This window comes from Pygoscelis adeliae, unplaced genomic scaffold (genome assembly GCF_000699105.1).
Source record: "Pygoscelis adeliae isolate BGI_AS28 unplaced genomic scaffold, ASM69910v1 Scaffold41, whole genome shotgun sequence".
NCBI lineage: Eukaryota > Metazoa > Chordata > Aves > Sphenisciformes > Spheniscidae > Pygoscelis > Pygoscelis adeliae.
In genome coordinates, this window is record NW_008824373.1 from 158,502 (window position 1) to 177,130 (window position 18,629).

The 18,629-nt window shown below is 43.7% G+C and overlaps 1 protein-coding gene across 1 annotated transcript in view; it reads right to left on the reverse strand.

Moving 5' to 3' along the window:
- BACH2 (BTB and CNC homology 1, basic leucine zipper transcription factor 2) overlaps nucleotides 1-18,629 on the reverse strand; it is a 152,539-nt gene that overhangs the window by 103,137 nt on the left and 30,773 nt on the right. The window contains exon 2 of the mRNA XM_009320122.1: nucleotides 1,554-1,662. The gene's annotated coding sequence lies outside the window, so the exon portion shown is untranslated. The remainder of the gene's footprint in view (nucleotides 1-1,553; nucleotides 1,663-18,629) is intronic.

Sequence of the window (18,629 nt, forward strand, 5' to 3'; positions counted from 1 at the left end):
TGTTTTATCTTGTTCTAAATTTCTGATTTTTCTCATTAGAAATTAAATAAACACACAGCATTTATTTAATTTACATTTTCTTAGAATTTCCTAAGTCCTGATTTCCCCCAAGCAATTCCCTCACTCTTTCTCTGCCCACTTGCCACAGCTGAGGTGTCCCACCACTGACAGTAACCGGGTCCTTTTTTCATCTCATTCACATCCACCCACATGGAATTGGGCTGAGTACCCCACGGGTCCGGTGGACGCAGAGCAAGGATGAAATGGCAGTCAGTGCATCTGGCAGGTAACTCCTGGCAGAGCTGAGGCAAGGATTTTTTGTCCGGCACAACCTCACCCGGCGAGTGACTCAGGTGTTTCAGTCGACTGCAGAGAACAAAAATCCACAAACAAGAAACCTATTCCAAAAGACTGACTCAACTGCTTTACCACTGGGTTTAAAGGGCTCAGTCTTGGGATTAGCAAATATATATTTTTTTAAAAAACTAGTTTACGTACAGCAAATGTAACCTGTAGGGAATACTTTGCAAGGTGCTGAGCAGTGCAAGCAGCTGGTATCATGTGCTTAACTTTAAATGATTTGAGCCCTAGGGCACTAACCCTCCCACCCTTGCTCTCTGAAGCGATCGTATTATCGGAAGCCATTTCAAGGGAAATGCACTTAAGTCATAAATACTTCTTATATCATACTTCTCATAACCTGCATCATCAGCCGCAGAAAAATGAAGACAATATAAAAAGAAATAAACTAATTATAAAATTTCAGGTCACAAACATCCCCAAATAGATTATGCTTTCAGAAGGAACTGTATAAATGGCATGATGAGGTTTTCTTGGTGTACATCTTGAAGTTTTCTAAGATGATGTTATTCACTTTAAGTGCAAACATGTTCTCAATGCCATACTCAATGCAATTGGCTTTTAACCTGAAATGGCGTCTTTTTCATCGACACATACTCATCACAGAGACAGATGCAGATGCAGCTGACCAAATACACCACCATTCACAGCCTACTGAGGTTCCCTAGCCATACCCACAGCATGTCAGAAGAGACAAACCAGTGCCCTTTTCCAATCAGTTGGGGCAGCTATCCATGGAGTATTTCAAATTGAGTTAGGCAGATCACACCCTATGCCCCTGGAATATCTCCAGAAAGCATTTGCCCTAGCAGGGCTACATCGGCATAGCTAAAATGCTGAAGTATGAAAATGTAGGCAGGGATGAACACCCAAAAAACATGTATGCCACAGAGCGAATGGCAAAATAGATCAATACATATTTTGCCAATTTCTTTCTAGGCTTATAGGTAGCTACCTGTTCTCAGAAGTGTTCAGGTACTGTGCCGGGGAGCTTTAGAGCAAGTCAGCAAAGAGCCTTTAAAGGGCTTTAGCTCTATGCTTCAGACATGGGAGTGCTCGTGTTCCCACATGCATTGCTACTGTCTACTAGATGTTAGAGTAAAACTATGAAATTATAAGGAACAATCAAAACATCTAAAAAATGCCCCAAAACTGAAGAAACCATTTGATGCTGCTTTTGCAAAAATACTTACTTACAACACAGTCCTGGAAGTGATTTCCAAGCAAGCCAACTGCTGCTTTAGACAGTTTACTGGATGGTGTGGCTCAGCTCTTTCATACAAGCAGCACCTACAGTTATATCTAGAAAAGGAAATAAAACCAAAATTCTTTGTGAGCAAATACGCAAATAAAGTCGCACTTCTTTTTAAAACCATAACCAGGTTACAACTAGCTTTAGCAGGGCTCGATAAAGTTCTCATGCCAAGCTTCACATGTGCCGCCTGCTTACAGGAACAAGGCGCAGTCAAAGTCTACCTAGGGTGCTGAAGCCGAGAGCGGCTGCGCTTGAGAAAAAAGCCCCATGCCGAGCGTATCAAAGCAGCGAACAAACACGCGCAGCTGTTTTTCTCATCTAGTTCTACTTAAAACATTTGCAGGAAACGCAAGATGAAATACCGGCGTTAGCGCCAAAAAATGTAGGTGATTTCAGCAAGGCCAGGAATTCCAGGCACCAACTTCTTTCTTCTCTCTCTTGAGTGGGTGTTCACTTGTAAGTTGTAGACATGCTAGCAATTCAACGACTGAGCGAATTAATGTCAACTTAACAGTCATTGTTAGGTTGGGAGGTTATTACTGCTTGTTCTGCTAAAATGACAGGTTAAAATAGGTTTGTATCTGAAAAGTTGCTTTCTACAATACATATTCCCTGGCTTTTCGTACCAAATTATTTTCTTCCACCACGTCAACTTCTGTTGTATGAACCATCACTGCCAGCTCCACCACAGCAGCTGGGATAGGCAAGGAGAAACAGCAAGGGGACAGGTGAGGAAGAGAGAGCACTCAGGCCCCATCATTTCTCTTTGGGCTGCCATCTCATTTTTTTTCCCGGGCATTTTATGTCGTTTATGCGAGACTTCTCAACAAAAGAGCATGCTCGCATTTGCAGGACACGTTCTGCTTTTAAAGCAAGCAAGCAAAGGCAAAACCCAAGAGCAAGGAGAGGGCTCTACTTTATCTAGCCACGAGCCTGAGAAACCTGTTTGCTATCAGGCACTACTTAGTGCACGGGATGGAGAGTTGTGATCTCCCAACTTTGCAGGTGATTATTATTAACGGAAAAACCAAATTTGCAAGGTTGAGCTGACTGGTATGGAGGAAAAAAACCATACCACCGCATGTCAAATTTTTGCAGACTCAGATCCATTTTGTACTAGTAAATGAGCTTTTATCCTTCCCTCCTTTGCTTTTTTTTTCTTTTAGGGTAGCTCACAAGCTGCTGACAACTCACACTGTACTAAGAGCTGTTCACACCGCACAAAGTGTTTACCACTCACAACTGATGCTAAAAATTAATTTACAGCACCGCTACAGCAAGCTTTGACAAATTGTCATGTGTTGACACAGTCATAAGTTGTTGGTTAAAAAAAGTAACACTTCCCTCTTCTGCCACCTCATGTTTGAGACCAGGGATGGGCACATTATGCAAAGTTTGAAGGTTTGTAAGCTTCACAAATGTTTGGGCTTCACAAAACAAGCTCGGTTGTGAAAGTTTTTTCTCTTACAGTTAGGCGTGTGTTTATTGCCAAAAAGACTCTAGTAAGAAAAAAAAAAAAAATCCTTTCCCATCTACCAAGATCTGTGTGTTGTGCAAAACTAGGAGAAAAGGCTGTAAAATAAATAACCTTGCACGATACGTGTTCTAGATAAGATCAGACCAGTGACAAATACCCTGTATCAACTACTCAGAGCTGCAGACACCACCCTCCTACTTTAGAAAGGATGGAAAAAAAAATATAACTGCAAGTAAGAGTTTTAATTGTTCTCAGCTGTCACACAATGTTATCTTAAGTGAACGCATTTATTTCTCGATTCTTCTGTATAGCTCTATATGAAAAAAAAAAAAGCGGCGGCATTCATCAGACAAGGTCCAAGTTGATTTCCGTCTACTCAAGATACTAAGCGTTAGTCAGCACTCATGCCTATGAGTGGCAGCTCTTAGATTTTAACTCCTCCTCTTCTTCCTCAGGGCAGGATAAATAATCTGTCTGCTTTACACCCTGGAATCAGTAATGGACACAAAGGTGGTCTCAGCTGAAATGAGCAGTGTTTCGGTGGCGATGCTAACTTAAAACGTTAGCCCCGCACTAGCCTAAATCCAGGTAAAGAAACAAGGCCTCCAAGAAGAAAGGGAGGATGGAGAGAACCAAATCAGCAGGAGATAACCAAGGCATCCATTTGGTCGAGGATGTTAACAACCTCAAGTTATCTTAGTTTTTCTTGTCTTCTGAGGTTTGAGTTGCTCTGCACTTCTGCAGAGACACCCATGTAAGCTAAGGACCGCCATCCAGCAGCCAAACCAAGCGGTCGGTTGGTTTTACCTCCAGTGTTGTTGATGGTCAGGACAGGAAGACTGCCAATGCAGGAGAGAAGAAAGGGAGTCAGGCTGGGCCCGACCCCAGGCAGAAATCGAAACGCTAGCAATAGTCCAGGGCAGCAAAGCACAGTACTGCAAAACGAGCACTCTCAGCGCCTGCCAAGTGGGTTTTATCAGGAGCGCTTAAAAGCCACCGCTTTATGCTGTGCAGCAGCGACCTGGACTTCCAGTGCTCCAATACCACTCCCTAAGCTCCACCACCTCTCAGAGCACACACCATGCAAGAATGCAGAGGAAATTCATTCCGGAAATTAACTTGGCAATACAAGGAATTAATTTTCTTTTTTTTCCCCTAACAATTTCACGAAGAAGAGATGCTTCGAGTGGTTCCTAGGTCCTGAAGGGAGGCAACGTTGTACGTTTGCAGAACCAACCCACCTGCCCCATGCCTGCATCGGTGCAAGAGTGATCCATGTAATTTCTCTACAAAACTCAAAACACGTAACGTCAACCAAAAAGAGCTCATGCAAAACATTAAGGGGGGATGAAATTTCATACGGACTCTTTACTTGCTCACGCCTCACACACCCTATACAGAATTTCTTCATCATCTGAGATGTTACTCTGACAAATGACATATATTACTCTCTGATAGATCTAATGGAAGCGAAGGACATTTACATCATTACAGTCAAGATGGACATTATCTTGTCCTGCTGACTGGAATGATATCATGCATGCTTAATTAACTTAGATTGCTGTACATTTAGAAAAGCACTCAAGTGGCAACTCCTACCTCCCTCCCCCAAAGTCCCTCCTTTGCTTTTTTTTTCTTTTAGGGTAGCTCACAAGCTGCTGACGACTCACACTGTACTAAGAGCTGTTCACACCGCACAAAGTGTTTACCACTCACAACTGATGCTAAAAATTAATTTACAGCACCGCTACAGCAAGCTTTGACAAATTGTCATGTGTTGACACAGTCATAAGTTGTTGGTTAAAAAAAGTAACACTTCCCTCTTCTGCCACCTCATGTTTGAGACCAGGGATGGGCACATTATGCAAAGTTTGAAGGTTTGTAAGCTTCACAAATGTTTGGGCTTCACAAAACAAGCTCGGTTGTGAAAGTTTTTTCTCTTACAGTTAGGCGTGTGTTTATTGCCAAAAAGACTCTAGTAAGAAAAAAAAAAAAAATCCTTTCCCATCTACCAAGATCTGTGTGTTGTGCAAAACTAGGAGAAAAGGCTGTAAAATAAATAACCTTGCACGATACGTGTTCTAGATAAGATCAGACCAGTGACAAATACCCTGTATCAACTACTCAGAGCTGCAGACACCACCCTCCTACTTTAGAAAGGATGGAAAAAAAAATATAACTGCAAGTAAGAGTTTTAATTGTTCTCAGCTGTCACACAATGTTATCTTAAGTGAACGCATTTATTTCTCGATTCTTCTGTATAGCTCTATTTGAAAAAAAAAAAGCGGCGGCATTCATCAGACAAGGTCCAAGTTGATTTCCGTCTACTCAAGATACTAAGCGTTAGTCAGCACTCATGCCTATGAGTGGCAGCTCTTAGATTTTAACTCCTCCTCTTCTTCCTCAGGGCAGGATAAATAATCTGTCTGCTTTACACCCTGGAATCAGTAATGGACACAATGGTGGTCTCAGCTGAAATGAGCAGTGTTTCGGTGGCGATGCTAACTTAAAACGTTAGCCCCGCACTAGCCTAAATCCAGGTAAAGAAACAAGGCCTCCAAGAAGAAAGGGAGGATGGAGAGAACCAAATCAGCAGGAGATAACCAAGGCATCCATTTGGTCGAGGATGTTAACAACCTCAAGTTATCTTAGTTTTTCTTGTCTTCTGAGGTTTGAGTTGCTCTGCACTTCTGCAGAGACACCCATGTAAGCTAAGGACCGCCATCCAGCAGCCAAACCAAGCGGTCGGTTGGTTTTACCTCCAGTGTTGTTGATGGTCAGGACAGGAAGACTGCCAATGCAGGAGAGAAGAAAGGGAGTCAGGCTGGGCCCGACCCCAGGCAGAAATCGAAACGCTAGCAATAGTCCAGGGCAGCAAAGCACAGTACTGCAAAACGAGCACTCTCAGCGCCTGCCAAGTGGGTTTTATCAGGAGCGCTTAAAAGCCACCGCTTTATGTTGTGCAGCAGCGACCTGGACTTCCAGTGCTCCAATACCACTCCCTAAGCTCCACCACCTCTCAGAGCACACACCATGCAAGAATGCAGAGGAAATTCATTCCGGAAATTAACTTGGCAATACAAGGAATTAATTTTCTTTTTTTTCCCCTAACAATTTCACGAAGAAGAGATGCTTCGAGTGGTTCCTAGGTCCTGAAGGAAGGCAACGTTGTACGTTTGCAGAACCAACCCACCTGCCCCATGCCTGCATCGGTGCAAGAGTGATCCATGTAATTTCTCTACAAAACTCAAAACACGTAACGTCAACCAAAAAGAGCTCATGCAAAACATTAAGGGGGGATGAAATTTCATACGGACTCTTTACTTGCTCACGCCTCACACACCCTATACAGAATTTCTTCATCATCTGAGATGTTACTCTGACAAATGACATATATTACTCTCTGATAGATCTAATGGAAGCGAAGGACATTTACATCATTACAGTCAAGATGGACATTATCTTGTCCTGCTGACTGGAATGATATCATGCATGCTTAATTAACTTAGATTGCTGTACATTTAGAAAAGCACTCAAGTGGCAACTCCTACCTCCCTCCCCCAAAGTAACAAAAATTTATAAATATTTTCAGTGCACCACACGAAATGCATTACTCCACTGGGTTCAGTCCAAGAGTCAATGAGATTGAAATAAAGACGATTCAACTATTAAGTTAAAAACTTCAATTGTGTAACTACCCAGAAGGTAACACTAATTTTCCTCCACCTTGGAGGAAAACTAATAAAATCTTAAGCTTTACTGTAAGTTATCTCATCTCAACTGCCCAAATATAATCTCTCCTTTGCATTTTTACTTCTTTGCTGTATAGAAGCAAAGGAACTTAAACTCCCCGAGTTCTTTCTTTGGGATGGAAAAAGCCCAAGACATCCCCACTAACCCAGTGAAGAATACTGTTAGGAAAAAAGTGGGACTTGGGGTTTTCTGGGGTCTTTTTTTTTGAGAAAAAGTATCTATTTACTTGTGACAATTTTTTTTACTGATGGATCCAACTTGTGAGTGTGAAGAAACCACCCACAAGCAGAAGGGCCTTTCTTGCCAAGTCCCTTGCGTGAGCTTGTGCCTGCTCTAACCAACGCAGGGCCAGCGCAGGAAGGTTCAACATCGTGGAAAAGCAGACCGAGGATCTCTTGTAGCCTCTCCGCATCACACCTCTCTGCTCTGCCCTACAGGTTTTGGCACGGGGAGGATGGCAGAGTCTTGGCCGATCCCGCAGCTGCACTCCCTCCCGCTGCTATTTGCAGGGCATTAGAAGAAGGCCATAAAGATGACATTTGCCCCAGCAAGCCCTCACCAGGATTTCGAAAGCAAAAGGGAATATGTGAAGCTGTCCTGCTCTCTCAATGATGCACGCATGTAACCAAAGGGGTAAATATATATATTTACCTGCATGGGATGCAGACTGCGTGAAACGAACTCCCCTGGCTAGAAGTTTAAAAAAAGAGGAGGGTTGCAGCTTTCTTATTCCCTGGGCACCACTCTTCCAACCAGCGAGGACAGGACGCTAACCCAAACGCTTCAGAGCTGCTGGGGTTTCAGAGGGCCTCTCCTCTCCCAAGGCAAGTGGCACCAGTGACTAACTACACCGTGGGCAATTTTCCTGTCTCTGCTCTACGCCCGTCTTCACGTCGCTGCAAAGGTCACTGTGTCACATCTGTCACACTGAGGTCTGCCGCCCACCAGCAAGCAGGGAAGGAGCTTATCTGGACAGTCTGGCAGGACCTCCTGCGAGCATTCGGGGGTGGGGGGAAACCTTGCAGCTTTCCACTTTGGGGGGGGGGCGTTTCAAAAAAGGTTCCAGTTCTTAAACCTTAAGAAGGGACTGAGATGCTCAAATTGCCTTGAACTGAAAGGATCTCAACCTGCACTAGCCGTTGCACAGCTCAGCAAAGCCCAGGTCCTAAAGAAGCTGTTCCCTTCCCGACTCTCCCTCCCGGGTGCAGGAGGGGGAGCAGCGGGAAGCAGTACCTCTGTAAGCATGAGACAGTGGGAAAAGGCATCAGATCTTTGTCCGTGCCTCTCTGGAGCACACCTTGCGCTTCCAGCCCTTTCAAGCAGAAGAAACTTGGCGGCCCTATGAAGAGTTTAATCGTTTGAAAGCCAGCATCCGTGTTGCCCCTTTGCCGCTCCATCAAAAAGGAAGTGCAAGGACCCGTCAGGGGACAGACTGGGAACTGCCTGCCCCCTGCGCACCAGCGTACTCACACACATGCACATGGGCATCCCTCTCCTTTGCTTTACCATTTTTTCTAACTGTATACACTAATGTATTTTTCATTACTTTCTTAGCATTACATCTATCGTATGGTGCGTAATGATCAATGCCAGCATTACCTATACCATTGGCACAGAAGCACGTAATTAATTGAATGATTTCTTCTTCCCCAACTTCTCATAGCCAGTTTTGTTAAATAAATCCATCTGACTTCTTGCTTGACTTGTGTCTACTCAGACCAAACCTTTACCAAAGCTAGAAGCATTTTGTTTCTAACAAATATATTCCCGTCCTCCCAAATCAAATCTCTACTTGTGGCTGAGACAACATCATCCAACTTTTACTGTAGTGTAATGCTTCCAAACAAATGAACTTAAAAATTCAGTTAAATGGCAACGCGCAGCTGAAAGGCTCTAGAGGTTTATCTATCACATGGCAAAAATCACTCTTTTTACAGCATTTGTATAAATGACCATAGGATTCTCTGGATGTTTTTGAGCCACCTCAGGCCGGAAAGGTAACTAGGTGACGAAGAAAATCATGTCAAGTTTTATGAGATCTTTAGCAAAAATGTTTAAATTGGACCACATTGGTTAGTACATTCCAAAATCCTCCTATCTACTCCATGTGGCGTTACCTTGTGTGTGCAACCTGGTTAGAAGTCAGGAGAAACAACCAGCTCGAGAGTTTTTCAGAGACTGGTCTCACCTACAGCACTGCAGCTGGAAACCGTGCTTGACCTTTTGATCCACAGTGATTTCCACAGGAGAAATCACTGCACGGAAGGTACCAGCCAAAGTAGTTCACTAGTAGTGTACGATCCATCTTTTATACCTGCTGATAAAGACAACTCAATGAAAAGATGAACATAGTCCTCATGTCCTCTGAGGCAATTCTTCTTTATGGGGTGTTCAAGGAGCCACCACCCCCTTTATCAACTCTTTGGTACTTACCCCAAAAGTACAAAAGCATCCCAGTTTCAGGAGTTGTTGGGCCACAGTGAGGATGTGTTCAAAGCACTGTCTGTTCAGCAATGCTGACGCCAACGTTGGCAATACAAACATTGAAGAGGCACGTGGGTATATGCAAAAATTTCATTCAGCGCAAAGCAAAGCAAGACCAGGACACAAGGATCCTAAATTAATCCAGTTCCTGTCTTCCCAATGACTTCCCTCACCATTGGAAAGGCTTTGGTTTGGATTTTAGTCAAGTCTGGTTTACAGTGCTCAACAAACCCAACCCTGCTGGAATGCCTTACTCATTACGCAGCCTTACAAAAATTATTAGCTATGTTACAAGGAATTTCCCTTTGGGGACCAGAAGGGGTGAAGAAAGGGGACGGAGAGTGACAGTTTGTGGTTTCTAATGCAGCAGCAAAAAAATAAATAAGTAAGAGGAATACAGGATATAACGTGTTTACATTTGTCAAAACAAGTTTCCTGGAGACACAGAGGGTTCATGCTGCTGAGCTGTCACTTCTGCTTGAAACTGCTGCCTCATGCTATTGGGAGGTCAGTCACTGACCTACTTTCTGATAGAACTGAATTAATTTGCTACTTCTGTACACAAACCTTTTTTTTTTTTAAAGGAATACTCATCAAACCCATAAAAAGCTGCCTTTTATCTAACTTGGAGCTTCAACTAATGCTGTGCAAGGCTACTACATATCCTGGCATGGGGCCCACTGTGCTTGGCCTGCTTATTCTTTTGGAAAAATCCGTACAGAATATTTTTAATGAGTTGACGCTGCAAATAACATCCTTCCTTTTTGAACTCCCACATTACACTAATACCAGCGATATAACCCGCTACAGACAATGACGGAGGCTAGCACTCGAATATGCTGTGCTTTGTCTAGGCTGCTCCTAAAATAGATGCCTACCACAACAGGATTAGCTCCCCAAATAGACAGATGCATGGCACAATATATTTACAGGATTAAAACACAAAGTTATTAGTAGAAAACAAGATGAGTAGGTGAAACTTATAAACTAAACAGCTACTGATCCGATCATCCCCTGCACAGAGCCAGTTAACAAACATCTGTGCTCACCAGGAGATGGTGGTATGGTAGGAGCACTTAAACTAAAGCATTACACTCAGGAAGTGAAGTGGCAATAGTAGCAGCAAAAGAAGTGCCACCTACTTGCTCTCTTTGCTTAACGGCTACGTGCACATAGCTCTAATGCCACTACACAAATCCTTTCATTAAAATAAAACCATGGTTGGGAGTTTTACAGATCTTCCAAATCCTCAGACCATCAAAATATCAGAAATCAGCTCTTGAAATCATCCTTAGCAATGCCATAATTGAAAGCTTCACTGCTTGGGTGGACTCATCTTTCCAGGTCTCTTGTGGGTAGCAGAACTGCTGTTCGGAAAGAGAAAAGCAGTGTACCGATCTGTGAAAGCAGGGCCATTCTGCATTAAGGCTCCGGACTAACATTTGGAAGATGAGAACCCACCAACTAACACTTGCATCAGACCTCTTCAGCAACTTGGTCTCATACATTCACCTCAACCTCCATCTGCAAAGTGAAGATAAGGATCTTCTCCAAGTGCTTGGCTTGCTTAGGACCAAAACATTGTGGGTGAGACTTGCACTTTCCTTTGCATTTCCCCAGGGTCCAATCTAACAATAGTGGAGGTAGCACGAACCATCATAATACAAGACAACTATTGGTATCACAGCAGATTTATGATCACTCGAGTTCCTGGACTTGATGAGGCTCATGTTGCCAAAGGTAACTATGCCAAACCTAGCACTTGCAACAGCAAGTGCATTTTTGTCAACCTTTTTAGCTTTCATCTGTGCATATTTACAAGCCCTGAATCTGAAGTTCAAATAAATCCAATAATTCACTCAAACCCACCAGGATTTGAAAACATTAGGGAAGTGTCAAGATGTCATTGAGCTTGTTCTGCAGAAAAGAGTGCTTTATAGTTTCAGAAAGAAATAGACAAGGGAGCTATTTAACGAGATGGTGGCATATTGAAACATGGATAGATAAGTAATTAATAGCTACCTTCTCTAAGTGAAAACTTTTCTGAGTGAAAAATCAGTTTATATGAAAAACTACAAGTCAATTGCTGCCATTTTTGGGTGGATAAGAACTGTCATGCATGTTAGCATCTCCATTACCATGAAGGATTTTACTCCTTTAAGCAACTCACAAAGACCTTCGCATAAAACAGCATGTGGGAAGCAAGGAACTAACTTAAGGAGACACCAAAGAAATGTTGACGTTCATAACTAGAATTCTAATGAAAAATGTTATCAGGAAACCATGAAAACGAGAGAGAACTTCTGCCACAAGAAGTCGAAGCTAAGGCAACAGGTTCATTTTAGTCCCTTAGGAGCAAGAGTAATTGCACGGTTGTATAGGTGGTGTCATTAGGATGCAGAATATTGGCCAAATAACCTCTTTATGTTGGTAGCCCAAAACATTTTCCTATTAAGAAGGTCCAATAGTCAACTAGTAGATCACTTAATTCAGAACCCCCTTAACCCTGATGTGCAGGTTTCTTTACCAAATTTCTATACAGCTTCAAGTGGAACATATGGCACCTTAAAGTAAACAAAACAGGAGACAGCAAAAATAGTCATGCTCCAAGAAATAGGAAGCATAAACCCATTAATTAAGCATTTAATTCTTTTTATCCCTCATGTCTGCCTTCACAGTTTCAAGTCTCTCTCGGCAATCAACCAATTTTGGGATTCACTGCTGTCATGCCAATCGTGGCAGTACTTCAGCTAAAAAGGCACTGTCAAACATAATGAAGTTTTCCTTCAGCTTGTACCCACACTGGTGCTGCGTACAGCACATGCGCTGCCTGGTGAGGGAAGGTGGGGGATAGGGCTTCACCTGCCCTAGTTCCCAAGGACTGCAGACCAGTCCCAAGTGGCAAAGGCACAACTGAATCACACTGACGGTTGAGACTACATCCCATAGAAACCATCTCACACCCTCCTATACAACATGCAAATAGCACCCAATTGGCTTTGAAACATATTCGAGAACTTTCAGTTGTTTTCTTGTATTTTCTTTCCAACTTTCCTATTTTCTTTTCCAACCTGCACATGCCTCAGATTAAGGCATACTATAAACACGGAAAAATTTCCCAGCATTACACTGTTACAGCTCAACCTCGCCCTCGAATCCATGGACACCATTCCCTGTCCTTCACCAGGGATGCTGCGCACAGAGCACGGGGAAGGCCAGGGCAGAGGGATTCCCCACTGGGAAGGAGAACATGCATCTTTCTCATTGGTATTTCTGTTTCTAACAGTTCGTTTTCACACTGGTCCTACTGAAATTGGTGTTGGCAGAGACCAAATAGTAGGCCAGGGCTTATAAGGCTTTGCAACATATAATGATAGTCACCGACTCAATGAGCTGTGCATTTGTGTCTGCTGACTCAGGCAAAGAAGGCAGCGCTCATGTCCTGACCGTAAACTGCATTTACAATGCGCATTTGGCTGCCTCACCTGAATTATCCCTGCTTTATCCATCCCTGGTAAGCTCTGGCCTGGCAGCCGATGCTCCTGAGCAGCTGATGGCAGCAGCCATCTGAAATCAGTAAATCGGGCTGCTGGCTCCCTGGGCAGAGGCTGTCACCACGCATTCACCCAGCACATAGCACAGCGGGGCCCCGACCTATTCGGCCTCTGGGCATCACTGCAACATAAATGATGATAACCCAAATGCCAAAGAAGGGCAAATATTCAGTCCTGGAACAACGGCATGCTTTACAGCGAACGCCTTGTGGCCCAGAGCTCGAAATAGAAATTTATGTGACAAAAACTTCACAGCGTGAAGTCTGCATCAAAAAACCAGCAAGCTGCACTGTTTGGCATCTCGATTTCCAACCCTCGTGAAGACCAAATAGCTCAAATACAAATCTCTAGTATCACTCTCCGAGTAAAAGCTATTTTAAACTAATTTTGGCAGCCGCTAAGAGTCGTAACCAGGATGCCAGCTGTATGGTTTCTTGCCTCCTCCTCCTGGCTCCAACTGGCCAGCAGCAGCAAGGGGACAGCCGTCTCCTCTGCTAGGGAAGCTCTGATGCCTCCACCTTCCTTCAGACCAAGCATGCTGGGTTCCTGCAGCGAGGAGAGCCTGCCTTTGCCGCTCCAAAGACAGCTAAAGAGTATCACAAGTAAATTTCAGAATCTTCAAAGTTTTAGAAGTTCCCTTTCCATAAAACAAGCCTTAGACAGAGAATACCCGATAATGAGCTGCAAAGTCCTTTTTTATAGGCTCTCACTTGAGATGACCCACATAACTCATCCACTTTGCCACTTAACATTTCCAAATTTACGGCAGTATAAAAGCTTTTACAACCATGCATGATCATGTCACTTTTTTTGCTTTACGTATAAAAGCACCTAGTGTATTTTTTCATTTTTCAGCAAAAATGAACATCTCCACACAAATACAAGGACTGTGATATCCATTTACGAATGCGTGAACATCTAACATTTGCTGATCCTGGTCACTTCTGCGCTCCTCTTTACCTTTGCCGCCAGCCTCCCCTGAAACATCTGAGCACGTTTCAGCTTTCCAAACACCAGCTGACCCAGAACTGTGGCTGGAGCACAACTTGCCATTTAGCAGTGATTCCTCTCCCTGGGTCCCCAGGCAGCACAAAGCTCCCATCCCGGTTTCCTACCTGGGAGTGCATGATGGGAGGGCAAGATTAAGCCTCATGACAACACAGCACGTGCTACAATGCATTGAACTAAATATAATAAAATATAAATAAAAATAAGGAAAGGTCCACAATAAGTAAATTCCATTTTTACAATGCACACTGCAGGAACATACGTATCTGCAGAAGGGATTAGTGTACTGCATCTGTGTTAGATGAAGGGAGGGGGAGAGGTCAAGTCAGGAAATTTGAGAAGCAAAAGCAGGAATATCTGACATGGAGACGGCACTGAAGAAAGAGGGGAGGGAATTTTTTTGCACAACCACGTCAAGGCCTGCAGGGACAGGAACGTGCAGGGGAAGCGGTGGGGGTGGGAAGGGATGCTGTTCAAACGGCATTGCTGGCAGAGCGTGAGGTCAGTCAAAGGAGGGCATGTCATTCCTGCAGAAAACCCTGCCTGAATTATCCTACTGGGCAAGAACGATCATCCTCACAGAAAGAGTGCAACGCACAGGCTCGGTCAACCTAAGCGACCCAAGACTTGGGCTATGGAAAAACAAACCCCAGGAAGCAAGGCTGCCCCTGACAAACTGGACACAGATAGAGTTCAGCTGCTGAAACACATAACTGGAGTGGCGTAATATTAGAACATATTTTTATGCTTACTAAGACAACAACAAACCAAAGCCTGAAGCTGTATTTTGGGCATGCTCGTTCAAACTATCTTTAGACAGGAAAAGTGTGTGCGTACAGATGTTCCAGCAAGCATGGAGAGCAGAGAGCTGGAAAAAGTGCTCGCTCACTTCCGAGCCTTATAAAAAACACCTGCTGTAAGTAAAGGTGGGAATAAATACACCAGGCAATGCTGAACCAAAATTTTAAAAAAGCGGGCAAGAAGCCAGTAGTTGGTCAGGGACCAGTGAGGTTTAACGGCTGCGTACCTCCCCCAGCTTCGCTTCTGCCGATGGATGTTTTCAGGTGTTACCCGCTCCTGTGGTCCCCCCCTACGTTTTACTCCTCCTGCCAGCTCTTTCATCCAGCTTTCTAACTATCTCACTTTCACAGATGCTCTCTTGGAAGCATGATTGAAGCTATAAATTCACGTCTACACATCTGTAACAAAAATAGTTTTTCTAAAAGCTATTCTTCTTCCCTGTCGATGGTGACACAAATGATATAGAGTCACTGGCAATTCAGGGGTCTCGCTGCAGCTTTAAACACCGACCAAGACAGAAAGCAATGCTGTCTCACAAGGAAAACAGCAATAATGGAACTTTTGAGAGAAAGAGAGAGAGAGAGAGAGATGAAGCTGTTATTCTTGGAATCATTTCTATTTGTGAAGAACTGAAAAATACAAGAAATGGCCTCAAAGCTCTTGTTCCATGGAGCAACTATTATTTTTTAAAGTAAAACATAATTATCACCTCCCTCCGGAAAAAACCTGATAGTCCATCAGTGCGAGGACAGATTTAATTTACCATGATCACTGCTCAGCTTGCAGTAGTAGAAAGATGAGGGCAGCAACCATATGAAGTACAATTTAGACCTCCCTTGAAAAAAACCCTATATAAATAGGACATAGAAGATTAGGATGCTTCCACGTTAGGTTATGACTGAACCCTGCTTTTAGCCAAAAAACCCTAACGTGGTGTGGCAAAGAGCTGAGTTGAACCTCAGGCACAGCAGGCCTTGCACCTGGGGGGCTTTCTGCCACAGGGGTGGACACCCCTGCCTGCAGCCCACAGACCTGAGCTCCAGGCACAGCAAGGAGAGGGTCCCTGCATACATCCTGCGCACATCGAGACGTGTTTTTCCTTGCCCTCCCCGGATGTAAGGAAATCCTTGGTGCCATGACCAAAGCAAGCAATGCTTGCAAGGGCTCTAAAGGTGACCCGAGCATACTAATGGTACAAAAGACCCTGCTCATCTCACAACCTCCAAATCTTTCTTAATCTCAAGCCAACAACAAAACAGAAACTCCAAAGCTTGTGCTTTGGGCATGATGCAGAAGCAACTGCTCTTGCAAGCAGTGCTTGTACAAGACAACTGTGATTTGCATGGAGGTGCATCTCCTTTGGGCTCAGCTTGATTTGCCTTTATGGCAAATAAATTAACCGTGGGCAACCATTGGGTTAATATTGGCATGGCAAATTCCAGGCATGAAGACACTGGAGAAAGAGCACAGCTTTGGGTGATGGAGACAGGCCACCAGCCTGGTGGCGGCAGGGTGACGGGGGAACCAGATAAAGGGGAACAAAAATGCACCAACAGGAGCAAAGAGAGATAACAAAGAGACTGATTAAAAAAAAAAAAACAACAAAGGAGGGAAGCTTGGCAGACAGTGCTTGCAGAGGAAGCTCTACACGGTATATATAAAACAAGGGCAGGGAAGCAGTAGCAGAGTTTAGCACTGGACCTACCTTGGCGAGTGCCTCTGCCTCCAGGAGAGCCCAGGAGCTTTCCTAAGCTCCTCTCCTCTACGTGCACCCAGCACAAGAAAGCTCTGCTTGCAATGGGCGTGCGGTGCCACTGCTACTGCAGCGTGACAGCCAGCAGCTTCCCAACATGTTAAGAGGACACCTGTAATTCTAGTGTTGCAATGGTATTTGCCATGAATTTTGTTAAGGTTTTCATATTTAGCAAAGTCATTACTGTTTTTATTGAAATTCACACACACACACAGTGCTTAGAGAGAGAGACGGGGAAAAACAGAAGCTGAATTGAAAGTTCAGCTTCTTTCAACTAAATTTGTTAGTAGGTTCATCATCATTTTTTGACAGAATAATCTTTCCATGATGAATTATTTCCACTGGAAAAAATAGGAGACCAACAAATTGCTGGATATAATTTGTGCCTTAAATAATAAAGCAATTAATGGCATTTTAGCAGGAACACATTCTTCTCTCCAGAAATAAAATCCCTATTTCATCTCATCTGAATTGCTTGGTCAGCTTCAAATGAGTGCAATATAAATCTCCTTCCCATACTGCTTCTGTTATCTATGATAAAGGGAAGAGACAGAAGGTAATCCTGTGTTCTGTATTCACTGACACATCATTTTCATGCTACGCTACACTGTAATTTATTTCTAATGGGATAAACCTCTTGTAGTCTTCCTGCATTGTTCAGCCACACACACATCCCCAACCGGTATCAAGACTGCGAGACTGGCAGGTGCAACATCTAGGGACCACGCTTGGTGGAATTAGGATGTCTGCTGCACATTTCAGCGGTGCTACAGCTGTGAAAATAAACAGCTAGACTGTATAATTAAGGTATGCTTTTGTTCCTTCCCACCCACTGCCTCCTGGAAGCAAGGCACTCAAAGAGTATGACACTTTTCAGTACTTCTTGTGATTGCCAACTAAACTTTTAATTTTGCATCTAATCAGTTTGAGACAATCCAAAAAGACATGTGGAGCTGGAAGAGATTAAAGGACATGGAAGTCAACTGAAACTGGAAAGTCCTTACAGTCTTAGCCATAACAGAGATACCACTTCATACGAAGGAAAATATCTTTAAAGCTCTTTTTGCTGTCCTGATCAAGAAGAATGCAAGAAATAAGTAAAGCAACATATGAAAATCAAGGTGGGGCTCTGAAGTGCTGCATGTATTATTATTATTATTATTATTTTAAAACATATTCCATAGGATAGAAGAGAAGAAGAAAAAACCCTAAGCTTTAGGTTTATAAAAGCTTTCTTCAAATTAAAAAAGTCTGGACTTTGGGCCAAGCTGAGCATCCAGTTATTCTTGATGCGATCCTGAAATGGCTAGGTGCAAACAGAAAGCTACCTATGATGTTCCTGCAGAAATTAATATATTTTTAGAAAACATCCACGTTTATTTGTCAAACATTTTTCTCTTAAAATATGCAAGACTACCACAGAATACTTAATCTGCTGCCAGTTAATAAAGAATATTATCAAGCACCACAACTTAAAGGGACAAGAATCTCAGTACTACTTACTATGCCTTTCACACCCACCTCTCTACTTCAGCTGATCACTATACTCACATACAGAGTGCACCTTACAAAGTAAAATATTATCTAATTAGCTGTCTACTACTTATCTAGCTACTTCTACGGCCCCATCGCTCCAGCAGTTTACAACAGGATTAATCTCATCTGATTCAGACGCAAGGTAGAAACTTGCAGCCGAGACAGCCATCTCTCCAGATTTCCTTTACCGTCGATGCAAAGTGACAGTCCCTTCCAGGGCACATGTCACACCAGTTCAGGTAACCATCTTCGAGGAGGTGAACGAACCCCTTCGCTGCCTACAGAAGGGACTAGAGCTCCGCTGCGGCCATCTGCACCCAGACTAACCCCTGCTCTAGCGGGGCTGGCAGCAGGAGAGCTGGGTCTGGTCTCCTGGGCCAAGGTCGCTTGCGGCAGTGTTTCAGCAGCTTTGCAATCTCCAGCTGGACTGGGGTTCTCAGTGCGCCCCAAGCCCCTGGGTAGGATGGTGACAGCAACAGCAAGTCTGCAGAGAAAGGGCAGAAGAAATCTAACATCGGGCACCAGCAGTGGGGTTGCAGCTGCTTTATACTGCTTCTCGCTGCAGATTATGAATCTGCCCTGTTAGCCCTGGTTTACCAACAGTTCACGCTTCAAAAATTTGACAAAATACCCCAAAGGCTAACTCCT